Source organism: Jaculus jaculus, chromosome 22, assembly GCF_020740685.1.
Source record: "Jaculus jaculus isolate mJacJac1 chromosome 22, mJacJac1.mat.Y.cur, whole genome shotgun sequence".
Lineage (NCBI taxonomy): Eukaryota > Metazoa > Chordata > Mammalia > Rodentia > Dipodidae > Jaculus > Jaculus jaculus.
In genome coordinates this window covers 387,451-401,841 of record NC_059123.1, presented here as the reverse complement: position 1 = coordinate 401,841, position 14,391 = coordinate 387,451, and the positions used below count along the sequence as shown (strand labels likewise).

General features: G+C 44.3%; 1 protein-coding gene across 2 annotated transcripts in view; it reads left to right on the top strand.

The window, feature by feature from the left end:
* Positions 1-14,391, top strand: part of Resf1 (retroelement silencing factor 1) — a 51,232-nt gene that overhangs the window by 17,490 nt on the left and 19,351 nt on the right. Inside the window, exon 3 of one of the 2 annotated variants that reach the window (XM_045139481.1) lies at positions 2,185-2,270. The exons of the other annotated variant lie outside the window; for it this stretch is intronic. The gene's annotated coding sequence lies outside the window, so the exon portion shown is untranslated. The remainder of the gene's footprint in view (positions 1-2,184; positions 2,271-14,391) is intronic. 2 annotated transcript variants of the gene reach the window in all.

The following is a 14,391-nucleotide window of genomic DNA, read 5'->3' as shown; positions in this document are numbered from 1 at the left end:
GTTTTTTAAGGTAGGATCTCACTCTAGCCCAGGCTGACCTGGAACTCACTATGAAATATCAGGCTGGCTTTGAACTCATAGCTAACCATGTATATCTGCCTCATCAGTGCTGGGAATACAGGTGCATTTCATCACATCAAGTTTGAAGGGCTTATTATAATCATCCCTCTTGGGCTGGAGAGACGGCATAGTGGTTAAGTGCTTGCCTGTGAAGCCTAAGAACCCCCGGTTTGAGGCTCGATTCCCCAGGACCCACGTTAGCCAGATGCACAAGGGGGCGCACACGTCTGGAATTCATTTGTAGTGGCTGGAGGCCCTGGCGTGCTTGCTCTCTCTCTCTCTGCCTCTTTCTCTCTCTGTCTGTTGCTCTCAAATAAATAAATATAAACAATTTTTTAAAAAAATAATAATCATCTCCCTTGGTGATTAAAAAATCACAGATAAAATGAAAAGGTTGCAAAATAGGTCAAATTTTACAAATAGTTTTAAATCTTTGTAATTTAATAGAGATGCTCTAGAAAGGAACATGTTTTGCCATGGATTTCTTCCTAACTAATGCTATCATTTCCTGGCAAGGAAAGATGTAATTCTAATGAAAAACTTAATAAAGTATTTCTAAAACATGGAATCACTGCTGGGCAGTGGCGCATGCCTCTAATCCCAGCACTCAGGAGGCAGAGGTAGGAGGATCGCCGTGAGTTTGAGGCCACCGTGAGACTATAGAGTGAATTTCAGGTCAGCCTGAGCTAGAGTGAGACCCTACCTCAAAAAACCGAAATAAATAAATAAATAAAAATGTAATCATTTTCTGACATATGTTCAACGTAAGTGTAAAGCATAATTATGTTTGCTCTTTTTCTTCAATGTCTGTTATGAGCATGTAAGGACCAGCATATGGTCCAGGGCCAGTTTAGATAAATTGTTTTTTTTTTTGTGAGAGTAAAAATGCAAAGTCAAACCTTGTAAGCAAAAACTAAGACTAAGCTGTGTGTGGTGACATAGTGGAGATTAGCAGGTGTGTGTGGAACTCTAGATAAGTAGTGGAAAGTATAAAAACCCCAGCTGCTCAGCAACCGTTGTCTCAGTCTTCCCGACACTATGACTGACTGAAAGGTTGCTTATTTATCTAAACTGGCCCTGGACCATATGCTGGTCCTTACATGCTCATAACAAATGTCAGATTAGAATTTTTAATTATTTTGTGGATAAAGTAGTGCCACCACATATTCTAACTGTGTTGTATTCTATACTTAGCATAGTTTCATTACTAATTGTGAATGTTCCGTATTGATAAATAGCTTGCTCTTGTGGTCTTTCACACTTGCATCCACTGTCGTCGTGAAGGCTTATTCTCAAGAGCCTCCGTGTGGGGACACTACCCCTCAGGATACACTTCCCGACCCTGAGACTCTTTCATTCTTTCTGCCCAGTTTTCTCTGGGCTTATAAGGAAGAAGGAATGCCGATATTTGTATATGGGTTTAAGTTGCTCATATTCTGTCCTTTCAGAAGTTAGAAGTCTCTCCATTGTCTACTGCCTCACCAGGAGGGTGGTCCCGAGGCAGGAAGGGAGCTCAGCACTCACACAATGTCTCACGTCCTCTGTGAGGCCTGTGGGTCCCCGGCAGATGTGACCAGATGACTCACAGGCTTGCCAGTGAAAGACCCCCAGAGGGAGACCCTCACTCAAGTCTCAGGATAGCACGCACCCAAAGACACACGGGAGACCAAACTTGCTGCAAAAGCATGAGGCTTTATTCGGGAAGACCAGAGCTCTGGGGCCGACACCTATCTCACACAGGAGACAGAGGAGTCGACTCCGAGCCTTATTGGGTGTTTCTTTTTATAGGCTTTTTAGCAAGGGCGGGAAAGGGGGTTCCACAAGGTTATTTGCAAAGCTTGCAACTTACAGTTATGTCAACATACCTTATTTTTGCATAACCAGAGTCTAAGTCCTTGGTCAGGTTATCTTGGGAAACTATTCCCTCGTTTTGGTTTTTCTCGAAACTGTATTTTTGTTTCTCTTCTTCCCAGGACATAACTTATATTTTGGGCCACCCGCAGCCTATCTTTGTTTTACTTCTTCCTGGAATATACAGTTCAGGCTGACCCCTAGCTGTTTTGTAGCGACCAGCTGTTTCTTCACAAAGTTTACTTTCAATTTTTCCATCCTGCCTTTCACCAGGTGCCTCATTTTTCTACCACAAAGAGATTCCCTGGATCTTGCTGACATTTGCTTTCGCCTGGAAGTTACAGATGCTGTCACCCTAGGTTAGAGAATCTGCTCTTTCCAGATAAGTTTCAGATTCATCAACTCAAAATAGACTGCTGAATCAGTGTCCATGTGCTAGACGGAATCTTTTTTTTTTTTTTTTTTGGAAATTGAGCAATATCTTAAACATCATCTAATCATTTAGAAGTTTCAAGCCTACTGTAAGGGGATGTCTGAAAAGAGTGAACAGGACACAAAGGGTGTGTTTTGATATTTGCCCTGGTTGTTTCAAATCTTGTATTGGTCGAATTTCTTTGCTATGCCCAGTGCCATCTTTTGCAGTGTGAGTGTTTATTCTGTGCCATTATGGTCTTTGTGGTTTATTTATTTTTTTGATATTATGGCTCAGTTAAAAGACCTTGGATTATGGGAATGTTTGAACATGATTAGGATTGATAGAAAAAATATAGGGGTCCGGAGAGATGGCTTAGCAGTTAAGCGCTTGCCTGTGAAGCCTAAGGACCCTGGTTTGAGGCTCAATTCCCCAAGGAGCGCACACATCTGGAGTTTGTTTGCAGTGGCTGGAGGCCCTGCCACACCCATTCTCTCTCTCTCTGTCTCTCCATTCTCTGTTGCTCTCAAATAAATAAACAAAAATAAATAAAAATATGGGGACTTTTAAAGTTGGACTGAATGCATTGTATTTTACATCATGGATGGTTTTCAGTTTATGGGGGTCAGGGGTGAAATGTGGTGGTTTGATTCAGGTGTTTCCCGCAAACTTAGGTGTTCTGAATGCTAGGTTCCCAGCTTATGGAGATTTGGGGAATTAACGCCTCCTAGAGGCAGTGTATTCTTGGTTGGGCTAATGGGTATTATAGCTAATTTCTCCTTTCCAATGTTTGGCACACTCTCCTGTTGCTATTGTCCACGTGATGTTGGCCAGGGGTTGATGTCCACCCTCTGCTCATGCCATCATTTTCCCTGCCATCATGGAGCTTCCCCACGAGTCTGTAAGCCAAAATAAACCTTTTTTTTTTCTTTCCCACAAGCTGCTTTTGGTTGAGTGATTTCTGCCAGCAATGCGAAGCTGACTGCAACACCATGTAAAGCCAAATGTACAGGGTGACACATGCATCTGGAGTTTGTTTTTAGTGGCTAGAGGCCCTGGGATGCTCATTCTCTCTTTTTTCTGTCTTTTTTTCTCTTTTTCTATAGTGGCTTGATTCAGGTGTCCTCTTAAACAGTGTGTTCCGAATGCTTAGGTCTTCAGCTGGTGGTAGTTGGACATTGAAGCCTCCTGGAGGCAGTCTATTGTTGGGGGGTGGGCTTATGAGTGTTATAGCCAGTTTCCCCTTGCCAGTGTTTGGCACACTCCCCTGTTGCTGTTTTCCATCTGGTGTTGGGCAGGAGGTGACGTCCACTCTCTGCTCATGTCATTATTTTCCCTTTCCATCAGGTAGCTCCCCTTGCGTCCGTAAACCAAAATAAACACTTTTCTCTCACAAGCTGCTCTTGGTTGGGTGTTTTCTGCCAGCAGTGCGAACCTGTGTGCAAATAAATAAATAAATAAGTGAATGTATGTATTTAGGTATGTGTATTAGAGAGAGAGAGATTGAGAATGGACATACCAGGGCCTCCAGCCACTGCAAATGAACTCCAGACACATGTGCCCCATTGTGCATCTGGCTAACGTGGGTCCTGGGGAATCGAACCTTGAACCAGGGTTCTTAGGCTTCACAGAGCGAGGGAGAGAGATGAATGCACCAGGGCATCCAAGAAATCTTTGGGCCAAAACTGTCCAGCTACAATTGTATGAAAGATTACTACCATTGAAATTGGGCCAGCTGATCTGCCTTTGGTTTGGGCTTCATCCTGGGACAGGGGCATAGGAGTGCTGAAGGACCCAGACAAGGTGTGGCAAAGAAATCTCTTGACAATTCGAATACCAACCGTGTATTAAAACATTGGTTTACTGGGGCAGGAAGCTAAGAACCTTGATGTTCTGCCTTTAAATAGAGCCACGAGCTGGGGGGAGTGGTGCATGCTTTAAATCCCAGCACTTGGGAGGCAGAGGTAGCAGATCACTGTGAGTTTGGTCAGCCTTGGGCAGCACGGTGAATTCCAGGTCAGCTTGGACTAGAGTGAGACCCTACATAATTTAAAAAAAAAAAAAAAGAGCTGCATTTTAGATCTTTATCCTGATTGCAGACACCCACCCCCCCAGGGTCTTTATTTAGCTCAGGCTGACCTGAATTCACTATGCAGTTGGCGGTGGCCTCAAACACACAGTGATGCTCCTACCTGTGCCTCCCAAGTGTTGGGATTAAAAGTGTGCATGCCAGGCACATGGTGCATGCCACCATGCCAGGCAGAACCTTTTTAAAGATTTATTATTTTTATTTATTCATTAGAGACAGAGGGACGGAGGGAGAGAGAGATAGTGAGAATGGGCACACCAGGGCCTCTAGCCACTGCAAACGAACTCCAGATGCATGTGCCACCATGTGCATCTGGCTTACATGGGACCTGGAGAATCAAACCAGGGTCCTTAGGCTTCACAGGAATGTACCTTAACCGCTAAGCCGTCTCTCCAATCCACCTTCTCTTTAAAAAAAATATATATATATGTGTGTGTGTGTGTGTGTGTGTGTGTGTGTATAAAAATATAGCCGGGCGTGGTGGCGCATGCCTTTAATCCCAGCACTCGGGAGGCAGAGGTAGGAGGATCGCCGTGAGTTCGAGGCCACCCTGAGACTACATAGTGAATTCCAGGTCAGCCTGAGCCAGAGTGAGACCATACCTTGAAAAACCAAAACAAAACAAATATATATATAAATATATATATATAAAGTTTGCAAGCAGAGAGAGAGAGAGTGAGGGAGGGAGAGAGAGAGACATACAGACACACACCCATGGCCTCTAGCCACTGCAAACAAATTCCAGGTGCATGTGCCACTTTTTGTATCTGGCTTTACATGGTTACTTGGGGAATTGAACCTCGGTGATTATGCTTTGCAGGCAAGCGACTTAACCACTGAGCATCTCTCCAGCCTCCGTAACCTTATCTTGAAGTGTCACAGGTCCCCTGTAACCACCTTTCTGCTTCTGAAGCCTGCTTGTTGCTAAAGCTTCCTGCTCATGATCACATAAACAGGGAAGTTTAAGCTCTCTGATGATAGGAAAAGGCAGAAATGCGGCTGAACTGAATGTTCCAAATGACTGTGGTTAGGGGCTTAGGTTTTGCAATTTATTACCCGGACTCTGTGTTGGCATGAATAAATCTTTTGATTCTTCACTTTGCCACCTCTGGTGCCTGTTTTCTGATTGTTTCCTTGTAATCCTCTTGGGTCAGGCCCCAAACTGCATCACCTTTGCCTGCCAAGTCCTTCAATTGAAGGAGGAAGAAGAGCCTCAAACCCAAGTGTCTCTCTGCCTCACTGTCTGTCTCCCACCCTTTCTCTCGGCACCACCCATCTCCCCAGCAATTAATGAAATTAATGAAAGCTAGAACTCCTTCCCAAAGAGGGCGTGGTGGTTTGATTCAGGTGTGTCCCACGTGAACTTAGGTGTTCTGGATGCTAGGTTCTCCAGCTGATGGCAATTGGAAATAAAGCCTCCTGGAGGCAGTGTATTGTTGGAAGCGGGCTGATGGGTGTTACAGCCAATTTCCCCTTGCCAGTTTTTGGCGTACTGTTCTGTTGCTATGGTCTACCTTACGTTGGCCAGGAGGTGATGTCCACCCTCTGCTCATGCCATTGTTTTCCTTGTCATCATGGAGCTTCCCCCTTGAGCCTGTAAGCCAAAATAAACCTTTTTTTCCTCACAAGCTGCTCTTGGTTGGGTGATTTCTACCAGCAATGCGAACCTGATTGCAATTTATAAAGGGAGAGGGATTGCTGTTAGACAACTGACTGTGTGGTTTTGGCCTTTTGGAGCTTATTTTTAAGAGGAATGTGGAACCTGAGGATTTGGCCTAAGATGCCTTGCAGTGTTGTAAGTACAGTTTGATGGACTATTCTGGTCAGAGTTGAAAGACTGAGGTTTGGCTTATGAGGGTGAGAAAGAACTTTGCCTGGACTGGGCTAGCCGTTTGTCTGAGAAGCTTGCTGGTATGGCTGTGTCCTGAGATGCTGTGCAGGGTTGCATTGCATAGAAATGAACTGGTGTGAGCAGAGGGATATGGCACAGAAAAAATAATCTTTGAGTGAACTGCTGCCCATTCAGTGCCAATTGAGAGATTACTACCTTTGAGATTGGGCCAGCTGAACTGCACTGGGGCAACAGGAAGAATATAGACTCTTTTGAAGGGGGCTGAGTGCTCAAGGAGTGTCCTGTTCTTCAAAGTCTGCTTTATTCCCCCCTGGCTTAACAAATTGGCACCTGGTATTGTGGAGTATAAGAAAAGTAGGAAAGAGGGCTTAGCGGTTAAGCGCTTGCCTGTGAAGCCTAAGGACCCCAGTTCGAGGCTCGGTTCCCCAGATCCCACGTTAGCCAGATGCACAAGGGGGCACACGCGTCTGGAGTTCGTTTGCAGAGGCTGGAAGCCCTGGCGCGCCCATTCTCTCTCTCTCCCTCTATCTGTCTTTCTCTCTGTGTCTGTCGCTCTCAAATAAATAAATAAATAACAACAAAAAAAGTGTTAAAAAAAATGTAGGAAAGAGAGGGTCATTGAGTTTGCAATACAGTCTTGAGTTTTGGAAATGGCCATGGGCAGTGTGAAGCAGGTTTGCTGGATGCCTGCATGGAGACTCCATGGGGCCATGAGTATGAACTAACTGTGGATTGCAGTGGACACCCAGTAGAGATGATGGGACCATGAGATGACTGCCAAGGAGCTGCCAGTCCTGGATGAAGTTTCCCAGGACTGAGTAGCCTAGCTAGAGGGGCGAAATTGGAATTCCAGAGATTTGTCACTGGCTAGAGTTCTTGGACTTGGAGCTACAGAGTTTGGTGCTTGCCCTGTTTAAATCTTGTGTTGGTTGATCATTTCTTTGCTATGCCCAATGCCATTTTTTGCAATGTGAATGTTTATTCTGTGCCATTAAGGGTTTTTTGGTACTATGGCTCAGTCAGAAGATCGTGGACTGTGGGGATGTATGAACATCATTGGGACTGATTAAAAACTCTGGGGACTTTTAAAGTTGGATAAATGCATTGTATTTTACGTCAGGTATGGATTATCAGTTTATAGGGGCTAGGGGCAGAATGTGGTGGTTTGATTCAGGTGTCCCCCATAAATTTAGGTGTTCTGAATGCTAGGTTCCCCAGCTGATGGCAATTGGAAATTAAAGCCTCTTGGAGTTGGTGTATTGAGGGTGGGCTTATAGGTGTTATAGCCAGTTTCCCCTTGCCAGTGTTTGGCACACTCTCCTGTTGCTGTCCTTCCAGCCCTAATCAGTGTTTTATGTGGCAAATGCCGGGTGTGGTGGTACACACCTTTAATTCCAGCAGAGGTAAGAGATTGCCGAGAGTTCGAGGCCACCCTGAGATTATATAGTGAATTCTAGGACAGCCTGGGCTAGAATGAGACCCTACCTTGAAAAACAAAACAAAAAAAGCCCCTTTGATTAAATTAAACCTTGGGGCTGGTGAGGTGCCTCAGTGGTTAAAGGCACTTAGTCACAAAATCTGCAGGTGTGAGTTTGATTTCTTCAGTACTCATGTAAAGCCAGATGCACAAAGTGGTAATGCATGCATCTGGAGTTTACTTGGGCTGGCATTCCCATACTCTTACTCTCAAATAAATAAATACAAAGTAAAAAAATAGTTACCCTTCCAAAACTTTTTATTTTGCATGTGTGTATATGTGTACAGTGCAGATTATTGTGAAGTGTGATCTATGCATGTGTGTGCAAATGTGTGTGTCCATTTGCCTATGTATTTCCTTGAAACATGGTCTCTTACTCAGTCTGCAGCTGCTGCCTATCAGCCAGCCCTGGCAGTTCTGGGGTTATGGGCGTGCTGCCATGCTCAGCTTTTTTTTGCTTTTTTGTTTTCCTCTTTGAGCTGTGTCTCACTGTCATCCAGGCTGCTGTGGAACTCAGCGTGTCCTCCCACTTCTGCCTCCAGAGTGCTGGCATTAAAGGTGTGTACACTGTGCCCAACTATGCCCAGCTTTTTTGTTATTGTTTAATATTTTATTTATTTATTTGAGAGAGAGAGAATGGATGTACCCAGGCTTCTAGGTACTGCAAATGAAGTCCAGATGCATGTTCCACCTTGTGCATCTGGCTTACATGGGTTCTGGGGAACCGAATCTGGATCCATAGGGTTTGCAGGCAAATGCCTTAACCATTAAGCCATCTCTCCAGTGCACCTCAACCCCCCCTCTCCGCCCACCTCCCATGGTTTACGTGGGTTCTCAGGAGTTGAACTTTGCAGTCTGTGCACTGCAAGACCCTCATGCTTAGGTGTCAGTAAAAAAGGGGGAAGGGCTAGAGATATGGTCAGTGGTTCAGATGCTTGCCTACCAAAGCCTAATAATTGGAGTTCAATCCCCCAGTACCCATGTAAGCCAGATGTACAGAGCAGCACATGCATCTGGAGTCTGTCGTGGCTGAAGACCCCGAGTGCCCATTCTCCTGCCCTGTATCTCTCTGCGTGCAAATAAACAGATAGAAGTGAGCCGGGCATGGTGGCGCACACCTTTAATAATCCCGGCACTGGGAAGGCAGAGGTAGGAGGATGGCTGTGTGTTCGAGGCCACCCTGAGACTCCATAGTGAATTCCAGGTCAGCCTGGGCTAGAGTGAGAGTCTACCTTGAAAAACCAGAAGAAAAAAAAAAAAATTAAAAAGGGGAGAGGAGGAGAGAGGTCTTCTCTTTAGCTTAGTTGTAGTGGTTTGAATAAAATGTCCCCAATAGGCTCAGTATTTTGAATACTTTGGTCCTTAGCTAATGGCAGCTTGGGAGTTTGGGGCCTTGCAAGGTGGAGCCTCACTGGGGGAGTCTTGCTGAGTGGGATTTGGGCTAAGACAACTCGGCTGCAAGCCTAGCAGGTAGTTGACTTCCACACAGGCATGTGTCGATGTGAGCCAACTCCTCCTGATGTCTTGTACCTGCCACGCTTTCCCTGCCATGAGGAAATTTGTCTTTGAAACTGAGCTGCATAATCCCTTTCCTCCCATCAGCTGCTTTTGTTCAGAAATTTCTGACTAAATTCACTCAGTAAGCATATTGAAGCGTGCTGAGCAGTATTGAAATGTGTAGGTTGGGTTCCCTTGAGCTGATCCTTTATTCCTGTTGGCTGTTAATAACACTTTAGTAAGATCTTTTTAAAATTTTTTTTCTCAATTTTTTTTTTTGTTTTGTTTTTTTTTTTTGTTTTTCAAGGTAGGGTCTCACTCTAGCCCAGGCTGACCTGGAATTCACTATGGAGTCTCAGGGTGGCCTCGAACTCACGGCGATCCTCCTACCTCTGCCTCCCAAGTGCTGGGATTAAAGGCGTGCGCCACCACGCCCGGCTTTTTTCTCAATTTTTATTAACATTTTCCATGATTACAAAAAGTATCCCATGGTAATACCCTCCTTCCCCTCCCATTTTCCCCTTTGAAATGCCATTCTCCATCATATCCCCTTCCCATCTCAATCAGTCTCTTTTTATTTTGATGTCATGATCTTTTCCTCCTTTTATGATGGTCTTGTGTATGTAGTGTCAGGCACTATGAGGTCGTGGATATCCAGGCCATTTTATCTCTGGAGGAGCATGTTGTAAGGAGTCCTACCCTTCTTTTGGCTCTTACATTCTTTCTGCCACCTCTTCCTCATTAGATCCTGAGCCTTGGAAGGTGTGGTCGAGATGTTACTCAGTACTCTAATCACTTCTTTCCAGTATTATGATACCTTCTGAGTCATCCCAAGGTCACTGCCATCTGAAAAGAGAAGATTCTCTACCCAAAGTGAGAGTAGCATTAATGTAAGGGTATACATATGAAGAGAAGTGCTTAGTGGGCAGTTTGATAAGCATAGTATATACATTTTTCCAGATATCAGCAGATGTTACACCCCTAGGGCTCATGACTACCCCTGTTTTTAAGTTTTTAGTATCAGGGATGTATTTTCCCCCATGGAGTGGGCCACCAGTCCAATTGGAGGGCAGTTGGTTTCCACCATGACCGACCTGCCACTATTGCACCCGTTGGCTCATTTGACCTGACTGGCCAATTATAAGGCTTGCAGTGTCCACTGCTGAGTATCTTCACTGGTGGTATCTCTTTCTCCCATTGAACTGCATGTAGAATGGCTTCTTCCAGCTTTCTGTCAGCTGGTCTACATGGAGGAGGTTATCAGCTTAGTTCCAGCAGGATTTCTCAGTGGCCTTGCAGCTCAAGTATGTGGAGTCTTCAGCAATAGGGTCTTACCATCAACTCCTGGTGGGAAACCAATGGCCTTGACAATGGCTTATAATGTTTTGGGGGCATCAGGCTTTTAAAATTTTTAGTGTGAAGTTTCTTCTTCTTTTTTTTTTTTTTTTTAGTTAGGGTCTCTCTTTAGATCAGGCTGATCTGAAACTCACTCAGTAGCCCCAGGCTATCTTCAGGCTGTTGGCAATCCTCTTGCCTCATATTCTGATGTCCTGGAATTAAAGGTGTATGCCACCATATCTGGCTTAAGTTAGTTTTTCTTTCCTTTGTTTTTTTCCCCCAGGTAGGGTTTCATTCTAGCTCAGGTTGGCTGAGAACTCACATCCATCCTCCTGCCTCTGCTTCCTGAGTGCTGGTTTCAAAGGGTGCACTACGGTGCCCAGGCTTCAACTCAGGCTGCTCTTCACAGCTTCCCCGCACGCTGGATTTCTGTTGACTGGCAACTTCCCAGATTTCTCACAGGAAGTAGTACCAGTTCAAAAGTAAAACTTAGCCTTTGAGCCTTACATTTGGCTGTCTCCTCTCCCAGAAACAACTTGTTTGCATAGTTGTAGTTTGAGTCAAGTGTTTCCCATCAACTTAGTGTTCTGAGTGTTAGGTCCCAAGCTGGCAGCAGTTTGGGAAGTGGAGCCTCCTGGAGGTGATGTATTTTGGGGAGTGGGTTTATGGGTGGCCAGGCTTTCTTGTTTGTTTGTTTGAGGTAGGGTCTTTAGACCTTGAACTTGTGGTAATCCTCCTACCTTTGCCTCCTGAGTGCTGGCATTGTTTTTTTTTTTTTTTTTTTTTTTTTGTGAGGTAGGCTGTCCCTTTAGCCCAGGCTGACCTAGAATTCACTCTGTAGTCTCAAGGTAACCTCGAACTTGTGGCAATTCTGCCTCTGCATTGTAGCACGCACCTTTAATCCCAGCACTTGGGAGGCAGAGGTAGGAAGATCACCGTGAGTTTGAGGCCACCTGGAGACTACAGAGTGAATTCCAGGTCAGCTTGGGCTAGAGTGAGACCCTACCTAGAAAACAAACAAACAATCAAACAAAAATGCAGGAAAGAGAGGGTTGCTATGTCCACGGCGACCTCGCCTGTGTAGCAAAGATGCCTCTACACTGGAAGAGAGCTGAGGACGGAGGGCCAGCGCTCCTCGGAGGGATGCCCCCGGTGACCCCTTGGCAGTCAGCTACTGTCATGGTTCCTGCTGCCTATAAGAAGTCACGACGACCTAATTGCTGGCGCCAGTGGGCTATTTTCTGTGCTTTATTTCTTTTCTGCTTTCTTCTGGTTGTTTGTCAAAGAACAGCTAGTTCTACGCTACGCTTACTGGTAATCATGCACACAATCAAAGTACAAGGAACAATTTGAGGATTGAATGTGCCCCTCCTATGATTAGGGCAATGGAGGAAATGTATAACTCTATTAGGAATAAAAAATTAACTCTAGGACAGTTTTTAGATGGTGTAGAGTAGAAACAGCTTATGATGACTGAAGACAATACTGATCCTGAGAAAGTGAAAGTAGAATGTTAATCGGTAATGTTCATAAGAAGCATGACAGTTCTGCAGAAAAGGAGTTGCAAAACTTAGGCATTCCCACCAGGAAACTTCCTGGGGGATATGTTCAGTACTTGATCAAGGGCAGATGGTGGACTCCTAGAGCTGGAAACTACTTAGTTCCACTCCCCTATGAGGGAGGATATGATGAATTCGGTAATAGATGGGTGAATTATGAAGGAAAAAGGAGGCTATGGCATTCTCTTCCATTTATGGAACGCTTAGCAAGGACACATAAGCCTTGGTGCTTATACTCTAGATAAGAAAGAAAAGAATTCCTGGAAAGCATTAAACCAGCCTTAAAATATTGGTGGTCTTTTGGATAGAAACACTTTTATAATGAATATGAGGATTATATAAATAATCTAATAAGTGGAAAGAGATGGCTCTCTGCTTGGTTATAAGAAATAAATAACCTATTGTTCACCTTATACCTCTTGCCCCAAGCTTCTATTCATGTAAAGCTGTGGTCAGTGGTGCAAGACGTCCTCCTTAAAAAAAAAAATGGGTACATTTCCTGCCTGATAAATATTGCATGGGTGCTTAGAATAGAACAATACTTAAGATTGTTTAGATTAATGATTTCTGAGATCACTTGTTAGCTTGCTAAGTTTCCTTGTTCAATCTGTATAAAACCTTCATGAAACCTTCAGTAAATTGCAGCAGCATATTCAACTTAGAGTGTGTCTGTCTGTCATTTCCTCACCAAATCCCGAGTTCTCCTTGAGCCTTCGCCCTTGTTCTCCCTCGGTCCTGATCTCCCCGAGAGTCAGTCCGCGGCAGAGGGTCATTGAATTTGCAACACAGTTTTGTTAATTCAGAAATGGCCAGCAAACTGATTGAGATGGGGAGGGGATATGATGGAGAATGGAATTTCAAAGGGGAAAGTGGCAGGGGCGGCAGGGTATTACCATGGGATACTTTTTATAATCATGGAAAATGTTACTGAAAATTAAAGAAAAGAAATAGAAAGAAATGGCCAGCAACATTAATCTAAATTGTTAATTTAGAAAAGGCCATGGGCAGTGTGAAACTGGCTTGTTCAATTCCCATGTGGAGGCCCAGTGGAGATGTCAGGACTGTGGGATGACTGCCAACGAGAGCTGTAGGCACCAGATGGAGTGCACCTGGGACTATCTGGAGGGGTGGAATTGGAACTCTAGAGATGTCAGGCTTGGAGCTATAGAGTTTGATATTTGCCCTGTTAGTTATATATATGTAATACATATATATCAAATTTAATATATTTAATACTAAATATTAAATATATTTAAATTTTATTTATTTGAGAGATAAAATGAATGAGCACACCAGGGCCTCCAGCCACTGCAAACGAGCTCCAAACGCATGTGCCACCTTATGCATCTGGCTTACGTGTGTCCTGGGGAGTTGCACTGAGGTCCTTTGGCTTTGTAGGCAAATGCCTTAACCACTAAGCCATCTCTCCAGCCCCTGCCATGTTAGTTTTTTTAAAATTTTTTTAAATTTTTAAATTTTTATTAGCATTTTCCATGATTATAAAAAAGTCCCGTGTTTGGGCTGGAGAGATGGCTTAGCGGTTAAGCGCTCGCCTGTGAAGCCTAAGGACCCCGGTTCAAGGCTCGGTTCCCCAGGTCCCACGTTAGCTAGATGCACGAGGGGGCGCATGCGTCTGGAGTTCGTTTGCAGAGGCTGGAAGCCCTGGCGCGCCCATTCTCTCTCTCTTCCTCTATCTGTCTTTCTCTCTGTGTCTGTCACTCTCAAATAAATAAATAAAATAAATTTAAAAAAATATTAAAAAAAAATCCCGTGTTAATTCCCTCCCCCCCACTTTCTCCTTTGAAATTCCATTCTCCATCATATTACCTCCCCATAACAATCATTGTACTTACATATATACAATATCAACCTATTAAGTACCCTCCTCCCTTCCTTTCCCCTGTTAGTTTTAAATCTTGTGTTGACTCAATATTTCTTTTCTATTTATTGTAAAGTGAGCAAAATGTTATTTCTGTACATTTCTTTATACCTGGCTTAGAAAAGACTAGACGTCACCTTGTAGGAGCTCACAAAAGAATGGAATGAAACACTGGTTGAAGCCAATGGGGATGGTAGATAAACAGGAGGCTCTGCTGGTCTGAATAGCATTGCTTGGGCCTGCATTGTTGAGCAAAATCCTTAAGGGTAGAGAAACTGGCTTTGGGAGACTCCTGGTTGCAGGCCTATGTCACACCCCCCAGGCACTTACTATAACTGACTTATGGTGTAACTCCCATTGTGGGTTGTCTTTTTTTT